The sequence below is a fragment of the Mesoplodon bidens genome (assembly GCF_964165515.1).
Source record: "Mesoplodon bidens genome assembly, chromosome: 4".
Taxonomy (NCBI): domain Eukaryota; kingdom Metazoa; phylum Chordata; class Mammalia; order Artiodactyla; family Ziphiidae; genus Mesoplodon; species Mesoplodon bidens.
The window spans coordinates 86,553,183-86,571,290 of NC_138160.1; positions in this window are offsets into that span (position 1 = coordinate 86,553,183).

Genomic DNA, 18,108 nt, shown 5'->3' on the forward strand with positions numbered 1-18,108 from the left:
TCCATGGTTATCCATTATGGACAGTTAATGGTAAACATAGCTGTCAATTCTATTTTTGTAAACCAAGGAGAGACATGTTTTAAAGATTGTATCAATCAAATTCTTCTCAGCAAATTAGAAACTATGTGAGGTAGCTTAACAGGGAACATAATTTAGAGAATTAGTTGAAAAAGTATTGGCTGTAAGACCAGAAAAAGAAAACAGGAACATTGTTGAAACATAACAAGAGAAAATTCTGGAGGCAGCTAAAACCCATGGGGTTAGGAAAATAACATGTGGGAATTATCAGAGCTTAGAAACATGGAGGAAGAGCACATTGGAGCTTACTCAGGTCTCCAAGAGGAGGCCAGTGACCAGTTGCTTCCAGCACCCCTGGAACTTAGAAGAGAATACTAACTACAAAACCTAGAGATTAGACCTCTGGGGAGAGGGTGCACCTAAGCTGACCCAGATAGCAGAAGATTAGAACAAATTGCTTTTTCTGAGGATGACGTTCTATTGATGAGGGTGAAGCCAATTGGATACAAAGAAACAGTAAGAAGTAAGTCTCTTCTTTCTACTTCTGACTCTGAGTCAACCTCTAGAAGTCCCTATTGGAAGAATCTACTAGCAGGCCAGCTAGTGCAAAGAAAATTATGTTATAGAGTACCAGCAATAACACAACATCACAAAACAGCATGTAAATGAATGAAATGGGGGCTTAGAAACAGTAGCTTAACAACTGATATAAATTTGGAAGCTTACAGTTAGCACTTTCTCCTATTTATCTTGGGGACAACCCAAAATGACAAAGAGAATAAGCTCCAAAAACTACCTCCATTTTCAAAGAACTAACAAGTAAACAAATAACCAAATAGATGGAACTTTCCCAAGAGCGGTAGTTTCAGTAGGAAAAAATGGAGTTTCCTTTTGGTTGCAGTTCTCAGAAAAATCTGAAAACTGACAAAGTAAAATTTCACCAAGATGAGGGATAACCAAAACATTGATTTGTAACATTGACAATATTCCCTGGAACTTGAACTTGAAAAATATTGAAAAAATATTCATGGAGAAGTTAAATGGGGAAATCACTCAGGCAACATATACATTAATCAAAATAACCTTGTGGCTGTAAGAGTAGTGTGAGTGAAGATGTAAGACGTGATCAATACTGCTTTGTATCTGTCTGTATCTATTGATGGGGAGAAGTAAGTATTAAACACAAAAACAAACAAACAAAAAACCACATTTGCTGCTTAGGAATAAAGGTATGTTCTTGCCTTTATGTATCAGATACAAATGGATCTCATTGGAGAAAGGGCACCTTATTCAGATGAGTAACCAAAAGGGGAACAGCACAGGATATTTCCTAAAAATACAGGAAAGGAAACAGGAAAGAAATACATGAAAGGTGAATTATCATTACTCATATTAATATGAATATAAATAAAATTTGAAGAAATATAATTTATAAAAAAGACTATCAAACAGACATAAGGACTCAGAAAGATAGGGAAAAAAGGAAAAGCATAAAATAAAACTCTTTTTAGAATTATGTAAAGGTATATTTGAAAGACCCAGAAAAAAATAAAACTACTGAAAATGAAGTAAGGATTTAGATGATAGATGACAAAAATGAAGAAAGAGAGCAAAATTAAACGGTAATGCATAAAGAGTTCAAAAATATCAAAGAGAGAATGGCAGCTGTTGAATACATTGATTTATCCAAGATGCTTATTGTTGATTTTCCCAAAGAAGAAATTAAAATAATTAAGCAGAAGTTAATGAATATAATTCAAGAAAATACTCTCCGAAAGAAAAGATGATTTGGATTTGCAGATTAAAAGGACCCAAGTAAATTTGGCTCAGATAGTCAATACTAGCATAAACACCCTAAAATTACTTAATTTCAAAGAAGTCACTTATTTGGTCACTTATTTGGTTAAACAAGCAGGAAAGCCAGGTTACGTAAAAGGGAAAAGAACAGGCTGGCTTATATTACTTTATATCTACATTCAATGATTGAATATAGTGGAGCAATTCCTTAAATATTTTCCAAAGAGAAAGCATACTCCCAAGTATTTTATGCCCAAACCATCTTTAGTTCTAATGTAATGCCAAAAAATATGTTTGAACTTATTAGAAATCAACAATAACTGCTACCATAAGACCTTCTTTAAACATTTAAATAATGAAAATGTAAAACCTTTAAATAATTTGAGGTAAACATGGATTGTATGTTATCTAAAAACTAAGGCTGAAAAATGTGAGTAGTTAGTATAATTTCTTACACCAAGGCAAAATTTGCATATTTAACTAAATTGGAAGAGGAAGGGGAAGAGAAGTTATGAATTAGTATACTGATTATCTTTTCTAATACAGATGAAGGTTAGAGATAATGTATTAAAGATAAATAATGGAGCTTTAAATATATTTGATAATAAAAATATGTTTTAAAATAATATGATCATCTAAATAACATCGGGGAAGAAGGAGAGAAAAGGTGAGAGATGTTAATTTTCATTTTTGCTATTAGAAAAGATTTAATAGATACTGAAAAAGCAACATAGGAGTCCGATGTACAAAGCTGTGGTTGTAGAGATAAATACAGGCAATAAATATGAACATTCAGATTATCAAAAGAATATGTATATATGCATGCACTCATAGGAAAACACACCAGTAAATATTTTTGGTGCCATGAAAATGTAAAGCACAACAAAATGTGATAGGACAAAGAACACAGGCAGCTGACCTATCAATAATGAATAGAGACTATAAAGCTACTGAAAGAATTCATATTAGATAATAAAACTTAAAATTTCCATAGTACTAAAAATGTGACATGTACTGTTTTAAGTGCTTTACTTCATTTGAACCTCATTTTAAAACATGAAAACAGGTAAACAAACAAAAAACAAGCAAAGAAAAAACTTTTATAATGTGATATTTTATTCCTACTTTTATAGTTGAAGAATCTGAGGCTCAGTGAGCTTAAGCAAATTGCACAAAGTCACATAGCAAATGAGTGGCAAAAAAGAGGCAAACTGGTAACAAATAAGCAGCATATAAACAGGCATTATTTCTACAAAGTCCAGAGTCTTTTATTTTTAATACTGGAATGCATGAATTCAATTTTTGTCAGTGTTCAGTTTTACTGTTTTTCATTAAACGTGAATATTTGTACATACATGAACTTAATATATCATCACTTTTTGGGTCTACCTAATTGATACCATTTTAATACATTATACTGAATTTTAAGATTTCTAGTATGTTTTAGATATACAAAGCTTTTTAACAAAATAACCTTCTAATCTTAGAGATTATGGAAATAAAATAGTATAAAATTGAATTTGATCTCATTTTAAGGTTGATCTTTACAACAAAACGTATTTTTTTTACAAAAGTGATATAGTATATTTGTAATCAGAGTCCAATGTCTTACCTAATGAGCTACATTATTTTTCATAATACAAAATCCTACTCTGCGCTTTGTGCATTTCACACTTATAAGCACTTAATTTAGAAAAAACACAAATAAAATAATAGACTATGTTTTATGAGGTAGATACAAGCAAAAAAAAGCAAGAGGTCATGATCTTAATTCCTACAAGATTGAATTTAGAAAAAAAATTAGAGATAATCACACATTAATGTGTTTAATTAAAAGCTGATTACTTAATTTTCAGGAATTGTGTTGACCAATTTTAAATATACCTACTACTAAAATTTAATTTATGTAAACGTGTGATTTAATACATTATATTCAAAGCAAAGGGCAAGTGCTTGCCTGCCTGGGTTGCCTCTGGGTTGCCTGCAGGTACTGTTTCTGGGTGGTTGCAGCTCTATTGAACATATTACTGTTGCCCAGAGTAATTTGGGCTGTGAAGCACCCTGGTCCAGCTGGGGTGCTAAGGCTTTGGCCAGGGCTGGGCATTGCCTCTCCTTTCTGCAGGAGTGGGTCTGGGAAAGACCCTGGGCTTAGGAGAGGATTCTCTGTTTGTGAATTCAACCACTCACTAATATATATTTGTAACCCCCAAATCAATACTTGCTTTACGTTCTCAGACATGCACAGAGCAGTGAAAAATTTGTCACCTGATGTAGATGTTCTCAGCTGAGATCCGATAAGACAACATTCTGCCTCATTTAAACTTAGTCTGTAAATAAGCATCTTCCTTGCAGTCCATTTAATGTCACACTTTTCACTTTTTTTTTTACTTTTAGTTGTTGATTTTGCTGCTTATAAATGATCCCTAAGCATAGTGCTGAAGTAAGTGTCTAGATTTCTAACCCCAAGAAGGCTGTCATGTGCCTTATGAAAAAAATAAGTGTGTTAGATAAGCTTCATTCAGTTATGAGTTATAGTGCTATTGACCGTGAGTCCAATGTTAATGAAACAACAGTATATATTAAATAAGGTGTTCTAAACAGAAACACATGTATAATAAAGTTAGGTATTGATCTATTGATGAAATGTTGTGACCAGAGGCTTATAAGAACCTAACCCCTATTTCCCCTAAGAGTAATTGTTCAGTTTTTGCCAATTCAGTGGTCATAGTGACTGTAGAACTTGACTATCACACATAACAAGACTCACCTGTATATGAATGGAGCCGAATAAAGAGACTGGAATTACAGTAGGATTTTTTTTTTTTTTACAGTCAATCAATTTTACAGTTGATTTTTTTCTTTTTTTGGAGGAGGGATGAATCATGAAAGCAGTCAATTGATTTTTGTTTTTTCAATGGAAAAGCTAAAGATTTTTCATTAAATGTTTCTGGAGCAATAGGATATCCTTTATTTAAAAATACATTTTTCAGCAACCTGGATGAACCTGGAGGACATTAGGCTAAGTGAAATAAGCCAGACACAAATGGACAAATACTACATAATACCACTGATATGTGGAAACTAAAATAGTCAAACTCATAGAAGCAAAGAGTGGAATAGTGGTTGTCAGTGACTGGGTGAGGGGAAAACAGGGCGGTATTAACTGAAGAGTACAAATTCAGTTGTACAAAATGAATAAATCCTCGAGATCTGTACAGCACAGTGCCTACATTTAATAATATTATATTGTGTACTTAAAAATTTGCTAAAAGGGCAGCTCTTATGTTAAGTGTTCTTATCACAAAATAATAATGATAATAGTAATATTAAAAAATAAGAGAGCAGGAGGAAACTTTGGGAGGTGATGAATATGTTTATGGTGTAGATTTTGGTAATGGTTTTGCCAGTGTATAATTATTTCTAAACTCATCAACTTGTATATATTAAGTATGTACAGTTTTTTATATGTTGAAAAATTTTAAAGCTATACTTTCATATGCATAAGATTCATGATGACTATATATTTTTATTAGTTTAATCAGAAAAATATAAAATGGCTATATACATATACAAATATTTTTAATCCTACCTCACACTATACACAAAAACTAATTTGGGATGGATTAGATATAAATGCAAAAACAGAAACTATACGTCTTCTTGAAGAAAACTTAGGAGAATATCATCATGATCTTTACCAAGCAAAGGTTTTTTAGATAGGCCCCAGAAAGCACTAACCGTAAAAGGGAAACAAGAAAAGTAAAATAGATTTAAGATTAAATTATTTTCTGAAGACCCAGTTCAGAAAATGAATACAAAAGACATAAAACAGGAGATAATATTTGAAATATATACATGTGGCAATATTTAAAGAATGATAACTCAATAATTAAAAGAACAAAAACTAAAACAAATTTAAAAACTACCAACAGCAACAAATTAAAGGCGAGTAAAAGACTTAAGCAACCAGTCAAACAATTGGACATTAGAATGGTCACAAGCACATAATATGCATTCCACATCATTAGTTATGGAAGAAATGCAAATTACAACACACTACCATTTCAGACTTCATAGAATGGCTAAAATTAAGAAGACTCACAAAACAAACCTGTTGCAAGATTACAAAGGAATTACATTTTTCATAGTTTACTTGTGAGAATGTGGAATTGTACTGCTATTTTGTAAATTTGTTTTGATGTTTCTTATCCGCTCCGCGGCATGTGGGATCTTCCCGGACCGGGGCACCAACCCGTGTCCCCTGCATCAGCAGGCGGACTCTCAACCACTGCACCACCAGGGAAGCCAATTTTTAAGACCTGGAATGGGAGGAATCATAGGTCACCTGTGTTTGCTAATTGGTCTTATGCAAAGGAAAAGTAAATTTCCTCCTATCTTCATGACACGAGGTAGTTTCAGAACTTGCAGCAAGATCAACCCAAGGTTACTTGGGTTGTGGCTTTTACTCTCCCACAGAAACTTGGAAGCAGGGACCCTATCTTCCTTGATGATTACATTTCAAAAGGATACTTCCTGATATATGAAAAAGACTTTCCTGGGTTGTAAACCTGGCAAGAAACTTTCAAAAGATTTACATCTTAAAGAGTTAAAGAATTTACAATTACAAGACTTCTAAAGTAAATATTCTAGGAAAAGGGAGATCAGAAGCCTAAAGTCATGAAGAAACCTGTATAAAATTTAGTGAAGCTGAGGGGAATATTAAGGTCCTATTCAGCAGGAGGCATAATCTTTCTCATGGGTATTTATCTATATGTGGAAAAAATTATCATTTTCCTAACTGGAGTCATACAAGTTATTTTATGTACTATCATGTTTTATAATCTAACACATGCCAAAGAATTATATTTCTTTTTTCCCTGTGATATGAGTATATGCATGGAGTCTCATGGTGGAAAAGGTAGAGAGGTTCTAAATTAGGAGATAGTATATAGCAACGTAGGAGTGGCTTGTGCATTTTGCACACTGGAATTGCAAATACTGGAATCTGTCCCTTCATTATTTTTAGTTCCTGTTTGTTTATATCTCTTGATACCTGTACCATTCTCCCTGCTTCTTTCCCGGTTCTGTCTGTCTCAGGTTTGAGCTATAATAGGGGAGATGTCATTGGTGATATCTACATTGGCTAGTCACTGTCTAGTAGTATATGTTACTGTTGAGACTTCACATTAATCCCTATATTGGATGCTGGATTTTGTGTGTCTAGCCTAAGGATGGCAGCCTTGGAATCAAGTCTAATAGCCTAGTGGTTGCGCTGTGCAAAGCTAGTTGCAATGTGCTGTACAAAGCCTAGTACAGTCTTCACTAAGCATGATTACTGTTTTTGTAAGGACTTACCTACTTGGAAGTGGTTATGGCTTTGGCAGCCTTTCAGAGTATTAGTTAATTGTCTAGAATTCAGTTTAAAGATATGTAAACTGAATTTGTATGTATGTACAAATACATATGTATATTTATAAAATACATATGTATATTTTTACATATGTATATTTATAAAATCTTCCTAATATTTATGAATTTGGGCTTTTCCTTTCCTGTCATTAATAAAGCCACACCTAGCCTGGAAAAAATACTATCAGCATGATCAAGATACATTGATTATTTAGCTTATTGGCCTGACTTCTATAGTATCAAACCACAGACAAGGGAATGATATTATATGAACCTACGTAAGTGTCCAACTTAGCTGGAATAAAAATTTGTCTTTCTAGTATGAGCATCATATGCCTACAATCCAGTAGTTATAACAGGGCTTTGCATAGTAATCCCATGGGTAAAATTTCCAGTTACATACAGTTGAGTGCCATTTCTGGTCTTTATAAGAATGTCTTCTAGTGGAGTTCATTATATTTTCAAAAAGTCCCTCAGGCTATGGTGATGTGTGCCCTCCACCCCCCATTAAGAACTACTATTTTAAATTGGTATTTTGCATAAATACTGGTATATGAATTTGCTAAATAGTACTCAGTGATCACTATGACAAGAAATCGAGTGAAAGTCCTTTTCCACCTTATACATGCCCTTAATGTTCATAAGTTGTAAATCAAGATAGAGTCATCCAAAATATCATCAGGTGGGAATACCCTGGCAGTCCAGTGGTTAAGACTCCATGCTTTCACTGCCAAGGGTCCAGGTTCAATCCCTGGTTGGGCAACTAAGATCCCACAAGCCACACAGCATGACCCAAAAAAAAAAAAAAAAAAAACCCAAATGCCATCAGGTTATCATAATAATATATCAGCCTTCAAAAATCTCTTTCACAATGATTTGGAATCACAAGCCTATTGAAATTGTTTATTTTCTTTAAAAGAAAAATGCAAATATTGCTGATCAAAAACTGAATGAGTAAAGTGATTATAAATCAATCACAGCTCTTCACAAGAATTTTGGAATGCACTCTGGAATGGAAAACCTAGGAAAACATATTTAAGAATATTTTTATGAAATAATCCATTTATTCTAATGTAGAATAATTTTAAATTGGGTTTAATTTTTTAAAGTCCAGGGATAAATACATACTCATTGAAATTAAACACCTAGAGATGAATGTCCCTCTGTTGAAACAAACACAAGAATAAAAAATATTGGTAAGCAACATTAATAATTCATGCATTCACTTATCAATAAATGTTTTAAGCGCTTACCATGTACAGATCACTAAGTAAAATTGTATTAGATCCTACTGCCTATTAAAGGTTTTATAAGTTCTGCCTTCAAGAGTTTATATCCTCTAAAGGAAATAGCCATATTTTCAAATTATAACACCATACAATTTATAATATAAAATAGATGATGTTAGCAAATATAAAAACAATAGATATTTATCATATGAGTGAGTTTTTTACATACACTTTTCATGAGAAAATAATAAAGCAAGACTCCTGCTAGAGAATGAAATTTTGTTTCTTATTACAGAGGTGGTAAGTAAAAAATATATAATTTTAAAAATACACAATTTATATTTTTTATATTGTTATATTAATTATAGTTCATATTTATACAACAGCTAAAAGTTAGTTACAGGATGTACTTTTTTAAAAAAATGGTACCATCAAAGTATTTATACTATTTCTAACAAGGATAATACATGCCTAGTGCAAAATTACTAACCCAAGAATTTAAGTTTCAAAATGTAATACAGGTTGTCATGTAACTATTTAGGCTGGTTTTTCAGCAGCAAATGGAGATTTTTAAAAGGAACAGATGCCCAGTTGGCTCTGATTCAAAGACTTATTAGAACTTTATATCTTAAAACAAACCATCTCCGAAATGTTTTTAGTTGTAGAATATGTTTTATTCAATCTTCAATCATCCCATTTTTCTGAATCCTGATCAATCTTCTTCCTTCTGCATACTTGAGTGACCCTCAAATGAACATAGGATATTCAGCGTCTTTCAATTTTGACTCTGCCTGCTTCTTTTCCTTGGACTAAATTTGCATAAATAGCTCAAAGGACTGTTCATTAGAAACATATATTTTATGAAAAAGAAATGTTTTTTATTCAAAAATTGAAAATGTCTACAAAAACCCATTTTTTTTCTTAAAATGAACCTAATGGACTTTCAGTGTTGCTGCTCAAAAAGAAAAAAAAAAAAGCCATATAATACTGATGATATTGCAATTTGAGTGATGTCTTGAATTACTTGCACAAATTTCAATCCAAACAGAATTATCAGGCCAAAGAGTCCTCAAAATCAATTATGCCATGAGAAGTCCCCTTGAAATCTGTGTATAAAAGAGGCTACATTTTCTAAAAGAGAAAGATTGGATGAGGAAGGTAAAATGCAAAGGAAAAAGCATCAAGAAAGTAGAGTTCACCTATCTCAGACACACGTGCTAGCTAGAGTAGTCTCAAGAAAAGAGACAATAATGAGGTGGAAAGGAATATTCTACAGTCAGCAAAATTAACACAGCTTGGAAATTAAGATAACATAGCTGAAAATTTCAAACTTGGCATTCTTTCAAAACTGAGCCTTAGTAGTGAGCATTATAAATATACACCATGGATGTTAAGTGATTTTAAAAATAAAAGTTTAGGGCCTCCCTGGTGGCGCAGTGGTTGAGAGTCCGCCTGCCGATGCAGGGGATACGGGTTCGTGCCCCGGTCTGGGAGGATCCCATATGCCGCAGAGCGGCTGGGCCCGTGAGCCATGGCCGCTGAGCCTGCGCCTCCGGAGCCTGTGCTCCGCAACGGGAGAGGCCACAAGAGTGAGAGGCCCGCATACCGCAAAAAGAAAAAATAAATAAATCAATAAATCAATAAATCAATAAAAAATAAAAGTTTATACGAGATCTTCCAAGGTTAGGCAAAAATCTTTTATTATCAATGAAAACATCCCTGAAATAGATGCCAATGGCTCAAATCCAATCACAATGAAAAAGAAAAATTAAGTAGTAATAGAGAAAATCGAATTTCAAGAAAAACTCAGAAAATTTAACTGATCTTATCAAGTCAGTAGCATTTATTTAGGCACTGAATACCAGAGGTCTGTATTCTTTAACCAGTTTTCTAAAATAACTCACAGGCTCTTTTCTCTTGACTCTTACATGATGCTTTTTTCTTTCCATGACTCAAATTTATCTTGCACACTATCTCTGGATTAATATCCCTTAGGTCCTTTTATTCTACTAGTGTTCAAAAAATCTACAACAGCTCCCAGTTGCCTTCCTAAATAGATTTAAACTTCTCTCTTCGTGTTTTTCCTTCTTCATAGTCCCTGCAAGTTTTCTATCTCCCACTTAGACAAGATTGTTTTCCATTCTCCCAACTGTGGAGCTTTCTCTAGAGTCGGCATCGTCATTTATTTACACCATGCACTTGCCTATCACCCTAACCTTGCTCAAGTTGCTTCCTTCCTGAAATAACATCCTCTCCTCTTCACCAGCTGAAATCCTTCCTAACCACTCCTTAAGCTTCAGCTTAAATCCTGACTTATTGACACTTTTAATATTTATTGTTTACTTTGGCCTACACATATTAATCCTAGCTCTAAATTCTTATAGTGGTGTTGTTTGCTCCAAGTAATTTATAATTTAGGTTTCTATTATTTTATGTTTTTCATTAATGTTCATGGGCATTAAGTCTTAAAACATCCATAAGATAGGAAGCTACTTGGAAGTATGACTCACATCTTAAGTTTTTATAGTATAGGATGGATGGTGAATGGAAAGACAAAAGAGTTCTGCCTCATTTCATTAAAAGGGGAATTCAATTAAAATATATATTGTGCAATGAATGAACACAAAATAAAAATAAGTGAAGGAATTGAGTATAAAAGCAGTGTATTATTTTCCTAGGGCTACAATAAAAAAGTACTACAAGCTGGATGACTTAAAACAACAGCAATCTATGATCTCACAGTTCTGGAGACAAAGTCTGAAATCAAGATGTCAGCAGGCCCATGCTCCCTTGAAGTAAAATCCTTCCTTGCCCCTTCCTAGTTTCTGGTGATGACTGCCAATGCTTGTCATTCCTCGGCTTGGAGCTGCATCACTCTAATCTCTGCCTCTACCATAAATGGCATACTCCCTACGTGTCTGTGTCTACACCATGTTTTCCCTCTTTTTATAAGGACACCAATCGTATTGAATTAAGGGCACACTCTACTTTATCTTAACTAATTACATCTTCAAAGACCCTATTTCCAAATAAGGTCACATTCTGAGGTCCTGAAGTTTAAGGCTAATTTAATATATCTTTTTGGGGGGACACAAATCAACCCAATAGAGGCAGCAAAAAGAGAAATTCAAATTGAGTATGAATTTAATGCACAGAATACCTGTTGAGAAGTCCAGTCTTCCTGCAAGAGAGAGGCAACATATTTACTTCTAAACCTAATGAGAAAACATTGTCACTTGATTCAGAGTTTGTAAAATTTAAGGCAACAAATTACTAAAGGAGAACACAGAAATTTGCACATTGATCACAAGGGAAATTTATCCTAAGAGAGCTGATGAAATAGAATAGTGGGTGATCTAGAAAATAATATTATCAATAAAACTATACGTGATATACATGATTTTTTATAACAACTTAATTAGGTTAGATTTTCTTTCTCAAATTTATACAGTTCAGTAAAATTAATCATGGGCAGAATAGGAATAATCTTGGGGAATATGACAGTGTCAGTATATGCAGTTTTTTGATGCTATAATTTAATCATGGAATCCATGTTCCTGGATTCTAGAATATTTATCATAAATTAGAATATAAAATTTAGTGTATGAACATCAGGCAAATAAGTTTTAAAACTATTCTTAATTTCAATCTTGCAATTATCTCAATCTGAGATATTTTATTACATCCTATTCTTAGAAGATATTATACTGTGTGTGAATTCTAAGAATTTCCTCTGTAATCTAAACTCACATATCCACCTTCTTACTTCAAATCTCCACTGAGATGTATCACCAAAATCTAACATTGAACATGTCCCTAAGGCAACTGTTTCACCTGTCAATATTCTTATTTCCCACAGTACAAATAATTTATCTTGTTGTTCTCCCATGTGGTTCCTGAACTTTCCTTGAATCACTCCATATGGGGGAGAGGACAAGAGGAAAGCTATCCAGCAAAATATATTTGCCAGGCTCCCATACTAACTGGATTTAGTTTAGATATCTTTCTATCTTTGCCTAACTTCCATTTTCTACTAACAGCTTAACTACCATTTATATATATTTTTCCCAGTAAACGTCAGATAGCTTTTTTTCCAGCTTCTTTTAATATTATCACTTCATCTTTGATTTTCAACAATTTGATTATATGACATCTAGGTATGTTTTTCCTTGTACTTATCACACTTGAATTAGCTGGCGATATCTTCCAACTAATATGGGAAATTATCAGCCATTATTTGTTCAAGTTTTGTTTCTATCTTAACTCTCTGTCTTCTCCTTCTGGGACTCTTTTTTGAACAATTTCCATGTATCCTTTATGTTTTGTTTTGTTTTGCTGTGTTTGTCTTCTTTGTTCTCTCTTTGTATTAATTTGCATATCTTTTCTAATGGTCTATTTCTGAATTCAATATATAGCCTATCCTATGTTTGATCTGCTTTTAGTCACATCCATGAGATCCATTTGATGCTTATTTTTTAAATTAATTAATTGTTTTATTGAGGTACATTGGTTTATAACATTATATAAGGTTCATATATACAACATTATAATTCAACTTCTGTATATACACTCTACAGCATACTCATCACCAAAAATCTAGTTTCTATCCCTCAATATACAGTTAACCCCCATTACCTATTCCTCCCACTATCACCCTCCTTCCCTCCTGGTTCTGCCTTTTCACTTGTTTATAATTTTCTTTGATGCGCAGAAACTTTTTAGTTTGATGTAGTCCCATTTGTTTATTTTTCCTTTTATTTCCCTTGCCTGAGGAAACAGAACCAAAAAGATATTGTTAAGACTGATGTCAAACAATGTACTGCTTCTAGAAGTTTTATGTCTTACATTCAAGTCTTTAATCCATTTTGAGTTAATTTTTGTGCATGGTGTAAGATAGTGGTCTAGTTTCATTCTTTCCCATGTGGCTGTTGAGTTTTCCCAATACCATTTACTGAACAGACTTTCCTTTCTCCATTGTATGTTCTTGGCTTCTCTGTGTTAAATTAGTTGTTTATATAAGTGTGGGCTTATTTATGGGCTCTAAACTCTGTTCCATTGATCTGTCAGTCTTTTGCTGCTGATGCCATGCTGTTTTGATTACTATAGCTTTGTACTGTAATTTGAATCGGGGAGTGTGATACCTCCAGCTTTGCTATTTTTTTTTATCAGAATTGCCTTGGGTATTTGGGGTCTTTTGAGGTTCCGTACAAATTTTAGAATTTTTTTTTTGTTCTGTTTCTGTGAAAAACATCATTGTGATTTTTACAAGATTGTATTGAATCTAGATTGCTTTAAGTAATATGGGCATTTTAACAGTGTTAATTCTTCCAATTGATGAGCATAGACTATCTTTTCATTTCTTTGTGTCTTCTTTAATTTTTTTCAACAATGTCATAATTTTTAGGCCTTTCACCTCCAGTACTGGGTGAGGAAGGAAGTGATAGAAAAAGTAGAGAAAGTAGTTCATATGTATATGTCTATCTATCTATCTATCTACCTACATACCTACCTACCTACCTATGTATCTATCTGTATATACATATATACATATGAAAACAAAAGCAAGGACAAAAAATAAATATTAAAAAATATAAGTTACTAAAACTTTTCTGAAATAAGTTAAGAATTATATCTTCATTTTGCAAGGGAATATCATGTCTCAGAGAAAGTTTTCACAAGCAGCCAAAATCAAGACATATTATGATAAAAATTGACCTAAGCTCAAAATACTTTCACAAATGAATTGCTTTAAACAACTTAAAGATAATCCCAATACTACTTAAACTATTTTAAAGCATAAACAAGGTGGGAGACAACTTCCAAATTCTTGTTATAAGGTGAGTGTAATATTGCAAAATCTGATAAAATATATATATATATAAAATATATATAAAATATATAAAATATATATATAATATATATATATTAGTATATATTAATATATATATTAATATATATATTAATATATATATACTAATATATATATTAGTATTAGTATCATTCTGAGTTCATATTGATAGTAAAGAAAAAAGGAAAATCCAGCTGGTTAGATCAGTCTTATTGAAAACAATAAGAATGAAAACTAGACATAATGTACCTCTTGATGTGTTACAGTAGGAAGCTCACAACTCCTCTTATGAAGTAGTATTATCAAACAACAGAACAAAATTTTATCAGCTTTCTAAAATGTAAGTTTATTTTATAGGAAATAAAGTAGTATGCAAACCATCTTAAGTGATACAAAAAATACAATAAGCAAAATCTGGAAGGTGCAAAATTATTATATAATCAATGCCCTTTATTGAATAAATTATAACAAAAAAAGATGGGAAGCTTATAAATTAAAAGCAATTAAAACTGTACTAATAAAATGCAGTATGCACTTTGTTCCCTGATACAAACAAAGTGACTGTAAATTAAAAATACTATAAGGTATTGGAGGAAATGTGAATACTGTGTATTTCATAACATTAAAAGAATTATAATTAATTGCCTTAAGAATAATAAAAACATAGGAATAATGAGTTTTAGAGTATCTTAAATACATACATACTAAAGGATCTATGGATGCAATAAGTGATATCTAGGATTTGACTGAAAAAATATCTAGGGTGGTGGGTGGGATGGAGATCAGGTATAGACTTAGAGAAAAATTGATTATGTTAATGCTGGATATTGGATCCATGTCGTTTCATTATGTTACTTTTTTTCTTTTATATATTTATATTTTTACATAATATTTTTATGAAGTACCAGCACTAGTATCACAGACAAAATATTAATGGGTGAGGGAAAAATCATAGTTTCAAGCTATTTACAAGACTAAGAGAAGTAACAGTGAGAAAGAACCTAAGCTTACGTATACTTCATTTATCTTCTTTTAAAATCTTTGTTACTTATATTGCTTCAACCCACTGTCCAATGAGCTCATGCTTTTGTATTTTAAAATGCATGTGGCTCGTTATACAGAAAAATTGTTAACCAAAAAATGTTGGTCAGGGCTTCCCTGGTGGCGCAGTGGTTGAGAGTCCGCCTGCCGATGCAGGGGACACGGGTTCGTGCCCCTATCCCGGAAGATCCCACATGCCGCGCAGCGGCTGGGCCCGCGAGCCATGGCCGCGGAGCCTGTGTGTCCGGAGCCTGTGCTCCGCAACGGGAGAGGCCACAGCAGTGAGAGGCCCGCGTACAGCAAAAAAAAAAAAAAAAAAAAAAAAAAAAAATGTTGGTCAAATTGTTTTGTAATAAAGTACCATGTCTTGGCCATTTTTTTAAAACATTAAGTAATCTTAAGGAATAGGCATTAAATGCCAAGTACTTTTTGAAGTACATTTGCTATTTATTCTTCACCAGGGAGAAATTTGACCTCATTCCTTGTTATAAATAACACAAGAGTGCCCTAGTGATTAGTGTATCAGGTCAGATGGGAGAAAAACATATGGCTTTGCATTTTTAACAACGTGCTCAACCTTAACCAGTTACCAAGGCATTTAAAGGCAAAACATAAAAGACGTCAATTGATTAAGCATGCTGGGCAATAAATTTTAAAAAACAAATTATATATTTATGTTACTAATACAGAAGTAAGAGTGTCCTTCATTTTAAGTGTGCAGTTCGATAGACCAGGGGCAACGGTCATTTAACTACCACCACAGTCAAGGTTTAGAACACTCCCATCACCACAAAAGCCCCCTTGTGTTCCTTAGCAGTCAATCCCTGCCCCCACCCTTGCTTCTAAACAATCATTGATCTACCAGAAAGCAAACTATGGTTTTGCCTTTTCTAGAATTTCATATAAATTTCATACAAAACCCTAGAGTCTGTAGTCTTAAGTGAGTGGCTTCTTTTACATAATTGCTGACCATACAATACTGGAAAAGCTTGCTGTATTATTCCTGAGTGGCTTCTTGATATAATAGAGATAGCACTGAAAAATAAGGCAGAAGATCTTACTTCTCTCTCCCACCCCAGTCTGTGAACTAAGATATATATATATATATATATATTTTTTTAACTTCTCTTATTCAGCAATGGTAAGATGAGGAGGATAGTACTATTCTGTCTTCCTCAAGGCTGCTGTGTTAGATCTAATTAGAATGTGTAAAGTGGTTTCTAAAGTGTGACACATTACACAGATGAATTCACAAGAAAAGTCTATCAGAAATAAGAGAAATGACAGCCTTTTAAAAGACACTGTTAAACAAGACTAAATGTATGTTGAAATATAAAGTTTAAAAGTTCTATTTTTTCACTGTGGAGATGGGAGTAAGATGGAGGGAGGCTATGAATGGATTTTATGAAGTTTGAATAAAATAGGGAAAAAAACTGAAACTAGAATTATAAAAAGGAACAATATTAAACCTATCTAAATAAAAAAACAAATAGCTAGCATTAGAAATAAACTTTATTCTTTTAATTATTTTCTTCAACAATAAGAATTTATTCTACATAGGACACATTATCTGACAAAGTTATAGTTATCAAATAAAGTATATAGTTCTTGTCTTCAAGTTTCATTTCAACATTGGAAAGGGGCAAATAAAAAGACTTTTAAATGAAATTTAAGGACAGGGAAATAATACTCTTCCACCAAATGAGACTATAAATATTTTGTGAATGTTGACATTTGTAACTTAATGACAAAAAATATTAGTTTTTAAGTTTTATTTGTTTGTTTTACCCAGTGTTAAGAAAGAAGACAAGGATGTTCCTACATCCACATCACTGTGGTGGATCTCCTTTCCTCATCCATCTTTGAGGCCTGGAGTTCTCCCATCCCTCTCTATACCCTAGAGAAAAGAAAGCAACATATTTGTTAGTGTTAGAGGTTTGAAAATTTCTGAGACAAAAGAGGAAGATGAGTAAATCTTACGATTCACAAGGAGATGTAAGGGATCGTGACACTTGGTAAGTGGTAAAGAATGGGTTATATGTGAAGATAGCTGGTCTGGGTCTGTCAAATTTTGACAGTTGAAGGAAAATCCAAGGGGAATGCCTGGAAGATCTAGTCAGTGTCACAATTTTAGGTAGACTACAGACAAAATACTTGGCTTTTTGCCTTTGTATGTTAGATAAATTACATGGAACTGTGGTAAAGAGCCAATTGAAAGTTTTTCAAGCATCTATGTGCTCTTACCCCATAAATAAAAGGGAGAACCTTCAATCCACAACCACAAAATGTCAGATCCCAATAAGATGTCTGACATATCTTCATCAATGATGGTCTGAGGATAAAGAAGTTGAGCCACTGACTTAATCTAGCTAATTAAAAAATAGGGCTGATTCCCCTCAATTTGGTCACTCTACTCTGGAGAAAAGACAAATATAAAAAAAATTAAATAAATTTCAAATGACCATTTAGTATAGTAAATAAAGAAGTATGTAGCATAATGAACAAGAATTTTATTAGTAATGAAAGAGTGATTAGTAAGGACTGGAACACTTAAACATTTCAGGCAAAAGAAATTAATGTACATGATAGCAGAATTGAACATTTAAATTAAGAGGTTAATAAAATAAAAACAGAAAAATTATGTAATGTGCTCAAATTTAGTAGTAGGAGTTCACAGAATCAAAGCCAGATTTTTCACTATAAATGAGTATTCTACTTGTTATAAAAAATTATAGCTCCTAAAATAATGGGCATTCCTTCATTTCT